Genomic DNA, 10,953 nt, shown 5'->3' with positions numbered 1-10,953 from the left:
GTGGACTACTTCAGTTCAACGCTGAGGCTCGAGACTCGGGAGATGATCCAGTCAATCGGCTAAATTCTTCCATTCCGTGAGGGACCAATTAAATTTAGCCATATAATATTGCAATAAACAGTAATGGGTTTATTCAACTTGACATAGAAATGAGAATAAATTTTCGATAATGTAAGATTTAAATCAGTGGTTCCCAAAGTGGGCGATATCGCTCCCCTAGGGGCGGTGGAAAGATTTTTGGGGGCGGTATGGAAGAGGGCCATAGGGGGGCGATAGGGGGGCGGCAATCCTAAGTCGAAGTCAAAAGTTTGAGCGTTTGTTCGACGATTTATACACAACACTTGCAGCACAGGACTCCCAGCGATGGTTTTTTTTCACTCAGATCTGTTTTTTTAACCTCCCCTGGGTTTACGTCTCGGGCAAATTAACGGCCGGACTCGCGGCCGGTCTCACGGCCAATTTTCAAAATCAACGAACGATCAAGGAATATCTCTCAAACTAATGAACGTAACTCGATGAAACTTGGTACACGTATTCAATAGGACCTAATGGTAATGTGTAGCACGTGAAATTATTTTTAATTTTGCGTTCATTTGTGAGTTATATGGCGACAGGAGCCGAAATTCACAGCGATCAAGGAGTTTCTTCCAAACTACTGAACAGATTCGAACGAAATTTTAAATTTACAGTCCTAACTACCGAATAGTTATGTTTAGCTCCTGAAAATGTTTTTCGATTTTGCCTTCATTTGCAAGTTTTTTTTTTAATTTCACCTATATTCGTGATTTAAACGGCAATGCGTGCTTAAATTCGCAGTAATCAAGAAATTTCTTCCAAACTACTGAACAGATTTGAACGAAACTTAGTATTTCAAAACCTAACCTCAACAACGATGATATTTAGCTTGTTACAATTTTTTTCGATTTTGTCTCCGTTTGCGAGTTATATGGCTATACGTATACGGCTATATACGTAAACGGCTCTTGGTTAAACCGGCCCTTAGAAAAGCCGGTCGTTTCTCCTATATCTGTATAACTCGATAACGAAAGCAAATTATAAAATTGTCACGAGCTAAACATCACCGTTGGGAAGTAAGGTATTTACATCGCAATATAACTCACGAATGAAGGTGAAATGCAACAAATTTTCACGAGCTAAACATCACCGTTAGGTTCTGATGAATACATGTTCCAAGTTTCATTACGCTGCGTTCATTAGTTTGGGAGATATTCGTGGTCACTGAATTTGGAGATTGGCAGGGAGACCGGCCACGAGTCCGGCCGTAAATTTGCCCGAGACGTCCTAGGTTTCTAGTTCTGAAACAGTTAAAGCAGCTGAAATACATATTGGTTTGCTAAATGGGGTTCTATTTGTGAAATACACATTTGTGTTTAACCATTATGTTTTAAAATTACAGTGTACTAAATTTCAAGAAAGAGGCGTATGTTTTTATATGTCGGTGGGGGGCGCTAGAAATTCACTAGGGAGCCAAAGGGGGCGCCAGCCTGAAAAAGTTTGGGAACCACTGATTTAAATCAACTTAAATCCACGATACATCGTTATCTATTAGTTCAATTTTGAGAGTGACCCTTTTTAACCTCAGCATGTCCTTGCATCTCAATTCGGGTCACAAATTCTAGCCTGCAGGTCTATGACTCAATTCTTCAATACAAACCTTGTATAATTTCTTTTCAGTAGGCGTGAGTGGATTCAACCGTATGGTATACTGGATGCGTAGATCTTCATTTCAAAAAGTGACGTGAACTCAACAACAACTCACAAAAGTATTTAATAATTGTTTTGAGAGTATTCATACTTCAAAAGCAGTTTAGCATCATCAATTAGTGCGTATACGGCCTAAAGAGTCGGTGAGAATATTTGCCTTGAACGCGCGGTCGATGCAACGCCGAGGTCAATGACCTGAGCCGGCGTCTGCGCGTCATTCTGAGTAGTGACACTTGAAAGAAGCTCTCATTATCAACAATGTGAATGTTTCAGAAACCAAAAATCTATATTATACAGTTATCTTTAAACTCATAGAGATGACGCGAAAGGATAAAAAAGAAGTAATAAGTCCAAGACAAAACAGAGGCTTTGGTGAAAATGTTTGTCCAAAAATCGTGCGATAACTCAAGAAACCCCATCGGAAATATTAGAATAAATTATAATTAATGGGGAACACTTATCATTATCGATGATAAAGAGATTGTGTGCGCTGGTCATACTCTCAAAGAAGCACACGAGGTGCTTACATGGCACATTGTAAAGTTTGCACGAAGATTCATTGAACCTAGTATTGTTACCATAGCAACATATATAGTAGACATTTTTTGTTGCTAGCTGACTCAAAAAACGTCCAATGCCAAATAATGAAAGAAATCGGGGCGAAGTAAGTTTTGATGTGTAAAAATACAAGAAGTGTGCGGAATACAAAAAGAAGTGCGGCAAGAGATGCAAGAAACATAATGAGCTATTCTTAAAAACATTATGATGGATGGATTGAGCAATTTGGAGTAGAACGTCTAAGTCATTATTCAAAATTTAAGAATATATGTGGTGGGTAATACGTGCGCAACCGAAGAGAGCTTTCCGAGGTTATTGACCTGCGTCATGGAAGGCGGCTACGAGTCTGTGGGGCGCAACTTCTTAGAAAATCCCTTTATTCTTCACAGCTCAATTGCTTGTTAATGTGAGGCGTAGGTGTATGTGAGCTAACACTTTTATTATTAAATAAAATCTAAACTCAGCGGGCTATGATAGTAACATTAAGTTAAGATATGCTTAATCAATTACAACAGTAAACATTATATAGAGCGCGAAACGTATGAAGCTGGTGTGATTGATAGCAGATTGCAATGACCATATGCCAAGTAATTGATAAATAACGTAAATATTTTACACCATTAGTCTTTTGGCTGCTCTAAACAGGCATAGCACGAACATCAAATTCGAAACTACTCACCATATCTTCATTGAAAACGTTTCGGAGACCAGCTCAGAAATTTTTTAAGCACTATGGATATATTCCGTAAATCTAAAATGAAAAATCATGGCTAAAAATCTCACCCAATTGTAAATGTTGATCGAGCATCCAGTTCCACCGAAGAACCCTGTCCTGTTCAGCAGTCGAGGGCTCGGGACTGGTGCCTATTTTAGTTATATTGTCATCGTATTGCACGATTAAATGTTCACTTAAATCACCCACATATGTGCCAGAATCGTCATTGCTTCGTGAGAATGGGTTGTCCGAATCGTCCCGGTTTTGAGGGGCCATTGCGGAACGCCAGTAAAAAAATCGAACACAAAAAATCGCCTCTGCTAGAAGAAGTTAAATAATTGAGCTTGAAGTAGAGCTCGTGTTTGTGATATTGTGTTTACTTAGAATTATTTGAGCTACTCAATTACGGCTGAAAAGACGGTGTTGATTAACTGAGAGATAGGAGCGTGATTAGGAGGATAGCCATAGCAAACTGCTATCTCCGTCCTCGTAAGCGATTCACTTCCTTTCCAACGCTGCGTGCAACGTCAGACCGATGTTCACAATATTTTCCACGTCTTTTCCTCTTTCGACCGTACTTAAATATGACTAATTTTGATTGTATGGAGTAATTTTCCGCTTTACTAACTAACGGCGATTGCCATATTCTTAAGTTGCTGTCCAAAGTAAACGTTGAAGCTAAATCCGGCGTTTTACTTCTATTCACAACGCCTTGTACTCTTGACGAAGGTCCAGGTAACGTTGTTAAAATCAGAGGACGAGTGAGTATTAATCTTTCACCTTCTATGGTTAAATATGACAAACTATGCGTAGGTTTTATTGTCAATTTCACTGACTGTGAAACTCTACATTGGCATTGTTGTAGCCTTGAGCTTTTCACGTGTGGCGCAATTCCCGCCGAGCCGGGAAGAGAGACTTCACCTGACAGTTCCATTTATGTGACACATTCTGACGCAAAATAAATATTCAAAAGCTATTAATAAAGTTACTTCACGCCACGAGTGGCAGGATGCAATGCGGAACACGAACTAGCAAGGATTAAAGTGAATAAAAACCACAATAGGTGAACAAGAACTACGGGTGTCACTTCTCAGACACGCGAGCTGTCAATAGGCGACCCGAAGAAAGCCGGCTAGACCAGAGCGAGGCTCACGCACCACTCACAGCGACGTCTGCGGTAAGACTGAGACCGACGCTTGCACAGTGCCAATGAACAGAGCCATGGCACTTCATGTGAGCCTGGAAATCATTCGCGGAATTTTTTCCGACACTTCTTCGAGTGACGATGCCGGAAGTTCGTAAATTGCTGGGGATATCGAATGATGTCGGATGCTTATCTCAAGATCCAACAAACGGCGATCGCAATATGGCAAACGCAGCAGGTTAGAAACTAACAAATAGTGCCAAGTTTTGTCAAACTCTGCAATCATGTGAATCATTTGTATTTCAACCACCGAGTCAGGAGAAAACTGCATTCGACTGTAATATTTTTTTGCGTTGTAAATGATGGATTAACGTTACAGGACGATGGCAATGGAGACGTGCAATCGAAAGGATGAGTTCCAAGTTACGTCCTGACTTGAATTCATAACAACGCATGACACAACGCAACGCATGTGCACGCATCACTACGAGTATAAAAACAAATCCTGGTACGGTACGACGTATTTGGCAAAAAATATGACTCAGTACTCACTGCAGTGAGTGACAGAGAGCGCACTTTCTCGTCGACGAAAACGTGAAGTCACGGACGGACGGACATGGCGAGCACAATAGCGCCTTTTTTCCATAAATGAGAAAATGCGCTAAAAATATAACTCAGTACTCACTGCAGTGAGTGACAGAGAGCGCATTTTCTCGTCGACGAAAACTTGAGGTCACGGATGGACGGACAGACAGACAGACAGAGCACAATAGTGCTTTTTTCCATAAATGAGAAAATGCGCTAAGAAGAAGGGCGTTGCAACGTACTGGAATATTATGCACGAATGCACGATGTAATAGAAAACAAGCGACGTTCCGACGTAACGGACAACAAAAAACGTGCAACGTAACGGCCTCCAGCGAAACATCATCCGGGCGATGAGCGCTGAGCGTGTCGGAGCAACACGTGACTGACCCTCGGGCGCTGCGTAATGCAGGGAGGGGAGGGACGGAAAGAGAGGGAATGGGTGCATGCGTGGTGACAAGACTGAGCGGTGTAAGGGGATGTGGGAATAAAAAATGTAAGAAACGAGGAAAGTTGGGCCAGAGAGGGAGGGTAGTGAGCAGAATGAGGGTATTGAGGGAAGAGTAGGAGGCGAGTTGCCCTGGAGTCACATGCGCCAGCGAGGGCAGGAGACTCGAGGGTCACGTGTCCTCGCCGGCTTACTGGATAGTTGCGCCTTCGCTGCTGCAGCCCTCGCAACAAGATTATTGAGGCGTGCATTTCGTCCTCCTACATTTGATTACTTAGCATTCAACCGGTGTATAAGTTCGTGAACTAGAAAAAGAAGAGAAAAAACATTGCAGCTGCACCAAAATCGCTAATAAATTCCTTCTTTGAATGATTTTTGTTCAGAACAGGAACAGCCTAATTCCTAGGAACAATTAATTTTCGGACGAAAATGAAAAGGTTTCACACATGAGTTTCAGCCGCAGTAATCGGTATATCCGTTGTTTCCCAAGATCCAGATTGTCGTGCATCCGTTTCTTGCTTTAAATGGGACAAGCGGAAGCAACTTGAAATTGACAATAAGAATAATAATAGAAGGAGAGTCGCTAGAAAGCTTATACTCGTTAAGTTACAATGCAGTGATTAGTTAACCTTGTTCACTCACGGTGTAGCACAAGTAACTGCGAAGGCCTTTTGCTAGACAATTAACGGCATTTTCAACTAATCACGAAGGCCAGCTCAATCATATTGGTAATTCCCAAAACATTAAAACAGAAAGAAAGGCGATTGAGACGGTGCATTTAACAAGAACTGGAAAAAACACCAAGACTGTCACAATGTTTTACTTGGGGTTAAAGCTTTGTTCGAATTATAAATATGTCGAAAATTTTAGTAGAGGCAAAATTATATGTTTCGCTAGTTTACTCCTCGAATGAACCGGCCTATACTTAGAATTATCTTCATCAAAGCTCGAGTTCACACTAGCAACCTAACCACGAGGTACTGCAGTAAGATAAAAAATTTGTTTGCATAAATTTTTCATATACAAAGTTTTGAACGAATTTCCCGCGACGATTTGCAATAAGCCTTTCCCTGTCAGACGAATTTCCATCGCAGGTTTGATATATCTTTAGTTTTGCCGTCAGCAATCGAGCTCAATAGAAACGTTCTTGTGATATTTCAGATTAGTGTTGAAACTGTTTTCGTTTTCTTGACTAGATTTTATACCACGAGAAAAGCATATTATTATTGCATATTATCAAAACCCCAGAAAAACGTAGACATACCAGTGATGCTTTGGTCCGCCATGCAACTAGCACAACAATAGCAGGATCTTCATAGCGTCATGCTACTGAAACCAAATAAATATTTCGGCGTCTTTCATTATAGAGCCACTTCAAAAAAAGTTAGTTGGAAAATTTGGCTCCAATAAATTCATTAAAGAATGTACTTTTTAGCATGATTATAAATGTTAGTTTAGTATTTATTTTGTAGGACTACGGACGAAGTCATAAAATACATACGTGCTCGTAGGTCTATCAACCAGTCAATATTTCAGCTGATTAAAAATTCTCAGGTAAAAGAGTAGTATAATGCTCTCTAGAAAATCTCAATAATAATACGGCGATTTTGCAATGCTGCGTAAAAAGGAACGGAATACGGCAGCTCCAGAAGTCACGTGTCGTTCCATGCCTTGCGAGATGTCTGTACAACTGTACATGTAATCAAACCATTCACAATAACTGTACATGCAAGCACATCGATCGATGTGTAGATGCCCGGCCTATACAGATCGATGGACGGCGACAGTGTCTGCATCTATTGTTAGTGAGCCTATAGCGATTGTATTCTAATGTCTATTGTGCCCACATCTCAAAGTCTGGTCTTTTGCCTGAACGATGGCAACAGGAGCTTGCGCAATGTTGTCATATGGCAGTTCATCAATTATTATGCTCCTAGTTTCCTTGTCAGATTTATTTCCAGTGGAAACATGCGGCATAGCAATTTAAAATATGCTTTCAAGAAATACCTAGTCCAACTAAGATTCTGCTCTATTAATCATTTTGGGAATACTGATTTCATTTTCACCTTTAAAAGTAGATTGATTATTAGTCAGTCAGTAGAGATTAAAAAAATTAGCTTAATATAAGTAATTTAAACATTCCTGTAAATATCATGCAATAATTAATTGTTAGTTTTTACGTAGAGAAGTAAAAAAAATATAACTCAGTACTCACAGCAGTGAGTGACAGAGAGCGCATTTTCTCGTAGACGAAAACTTGAGGTCACGGACGGACGGACAGACAGACAGACAGACAGACATGGCGAGCACAATAGTGCATTTTTTCCATAAATGAGAAAATTCGCTATAAATAAAGAATTTAAGAACATTGCAAACTTGAGGATAATTTCCCTTTTTTCCATATTTTTTTTGGGGGGGGGTTCATATATAGTTACATTCATCATTAGTTTATTAGCATATTTCGATTTAAATGTGCGACGGAATACAGCGGTGTCTTTTTTAAATCTAAAATAAAGACTGATATAATTAGGCATCTGCGCTGTATAATTTCGTTAAATTACTTTAATGCCGCAAAGATCACCAAGAAGATTTTAAAAATGATATTATTAGTCCTTATTTTAACCCATAACTCGTCACAACGGTCAGGACTTCCCTAACTTATTATGCAAGTCATACCTGACGATTATGGCGAAATTTCCTATCTCTGTTTTTTTTATTATTCTATTTTTACATCTATGAAATGAACATAGATTCATTTTTCTCAATTTATTATGATATTTATGTCAATGTCCTATGTAATCAGCCATAGCTTAAATAAAAAAATCGCCTCTAAATGTTTAATTATATAAAAAAATAAACACCACAACAAATTTGAATTTTCAACATTTCATCTATCGAACTGTTCGCAGCATAGCGTATTGTTGTGGAGATCACGGATGCGAGTCTCCTCATTATATGTGTCAAATAACGTAAATGACTATTAGTGTTGTAGCGTAAATATAGAGAGTTTTATTTAACAAATTTATATAAAACTCATTCCCCTTTATTGCTTTTTTTTGTTCACATTATTTCTCGAAAACGCTCATGAAATTGTTTGCAAATGCGAGCCAGCTAATTCGATAATTCGGAGACGTAATATACAATCAATAAATACGTCCTCTCTATTGGTATTTCATAGTCACTCGTGTGTTCTAACTTATCCCAGGTCCCCGCTTTTTGCTATTAATTATTCTTAAAAACGCTACAGAACCCATTCAGCTCAAGAAATAAAATACATAAATACCTTCGTTCGCAATCTTCACCGCATCCTCTGGAACCCGGTGGCTGTGACGTCATGCCATCATGAATAAATCTGTGAAGTGCCTTTTAGATTTGCCTGCCAAATTAAAGTTGAAAGTTGGAGGATCCGTCTACAGCCTGTTAAAAATGAACTAAAATATTCTACTATGTCCTTCCTAAATAAAATCCATGTGCTCTTAAACTACATCAAAGACGGACAGAAAAATGTGGACAATCCCCGAAATTCTTGGCTTTCTATCGGAAATCGGAAAGTGTTAGAATAGAATAGAAGTGTCGGCACTGAAGAAATGGGCCAATGGCCTGTTGCCGATTCTTGTACTTTTCGTGACTTGATTCACACGGGATCCGGCCTTTTCACGGGACCCGATCTTTCCATAACTGACGACTGATTGAGATAGCAGCTGGACTTAGTAAAGTGCTAGGCATTTCAAGACTGAACAATATGGTCCTGCATAGCTTTGTCTAGTCTGTTCTTGAAGGCGTTCATACTCGGAGCGTCAACGATGCTATCGGGAAGGCTGTTCTGCACGTCGGTGATTCGAAGCGAGAAGAAATTTTTTCGCATGGATGTGTTACAGCGCAGTTTTTTAGTTTATAGCCCTGACCCCTGTCCCCTGTGTTGGACTGCACGCAGACAATACTCTGATCTCTTTATCGTTATAGCCTGCAAAAATGTGTGTAGGATCTGACTTGATTTTTTGATGGATAATAGTAAGTAAAGCTATAAAAAATCTTGAGGAACTGCTCTCAAAAATCATGATGAGAATGAACCTGGAGTTCCAATGAAGTTATTATGTTTGTTAGTGGTGATAGAAGGAAGAAAATGGAGAAAATTTGGAATTCTCAGAAAACGAATGTATTACATCGGAAACTAAAATAACCCAATGATTTCGGCTCATACCTAGACCGGTATACCCTATAATGTTTCATAGTTAAATTCGTGGTTTTTCACGGCAATACAGAAATTAAGAGCTTTGTTTGCATAAAATTTTGTGAATAAAGGCTGAATCTTTTTTTTAATCTTCTGTAATGTTACTTCAACGTAAACTTTCCTCCAACCAAAGTCCAAAGATTTTGAGAATGTTAGAAAGTTAGAATCGTTTTGACATTCTAAGCGTCATAAATACATTTAAATCGTTATTCAAAGAAAATTTGTCATTCATTACTTTCTTTATCAACAAACTACGGCAATAATGGAAATAAATCGAAATGGTTCTTAACCTATGATTGATCCACTTTACATATATCAATCGTAATCTCCCGTGTTATCAGCTTGTTTCACGTAATAGATGCAAAACATGATTTTGATAGACCGACGAATTTCGGATATGCCAGTTATTTTCACACTTAAAACCAATTAAGGTGAGTGAACATAGTTTATTAGTTATGATTAATGATACATCAAACTCTGATTATTTGGATTTCTTCGTCATTGAGCAAGTTTAGACTGTTTACAGGAGACGAATTTCTTCATTTAAATCGTGTAAACATTCATTTGGAATGAATACTTGAGCCTTGAACACATTTCAGGCACAGCCATGGTCACTTCTGGCGTGTCTGCAGTCGTGAGGGCTTAATAGTATATACATAAACTAAATGTTATAACGTCACGAGTTCGAAAATAAGTCAACGGAGAAGTACGAACAAGAAACTCGGATTATAGTAACGGCAAAATCTAGAAATACATGACATATTATCAAATATCCCCTCAAAATCGAAACATAATGCACTGAAATACGGGAAAAAATTCTTTAAATCCCTCATGAGTATGTAGAAGAAAGGTATGCTATATTTTCAAAAATTTAATCAGGACAACTTGAGAAATTATTTAAAATCCTTTTGCCAAAATGAACAATTTTGAATAGAGATGGAATGGCATCTTTTTGTATGTAAGGGATTTCGGCTATACATTTAAACATTTTATTATAGTCAAATAGTCACAGTATATATAGATATGCTAAATTATTGCTGAAAATCTGTTTATTGTTGAATAAAACAAATGAAAGAAAAACTTTTAAAAACCCCATTTTCTTAACGGACAAAAAAGACAAACATTTACTCTTACATAACATCTAAGTTATGTAAAATGTTATGTAATGTTATGTAGGAGTAAATGTTTTTTCTTTTTTGTCCGTTAAGAAAACGTGGCTTTTAAATTTTTTTTATTTCATTATTTTTAGTTTTGTAAAAAAAACAAAAAAAAAGTAGTTATTGAAAATGATTTTCTATATTTACTTATTTTCTACTTTTTAGTTTAGCAATTTTAGCAATTCAAATCAATTTCCAGGGTTAGAAAGTCTGGATGTTCGAGAAAAAAACTCGATTCCGAGCCGTGAATTTTTAGTTTTTTTTCTAAAAATTAAATTTTTTATTATAATTTCAGATTATTAAATCTTGAATTGTGTAAGGAATTTATACGAATATAACAGCTAATAATTTTTATTGAACTCGAAACGAATAAAACTTGGACATCAGTGC

The sequence above is a fragment of the Hyalella azteca genome, unplaced genomic scaffold (assembly GCF_000764305.2).
Source record: "Hyalella azteca isolate HAZT.00-mixed unplaced genomic scaffold, Hazt_2.0.2 contig13709, whole genome shotgun sequence".
Classification (NCBI taxonomy): Eukaryota; Metazoa; Arthropoda; class Malacostraca; order Amphipoda; family Hyalellidae; genus Hyalella; species Hyalella azteca.
This window is presented reverse-complemented; position numbering follows the sequence as displayed.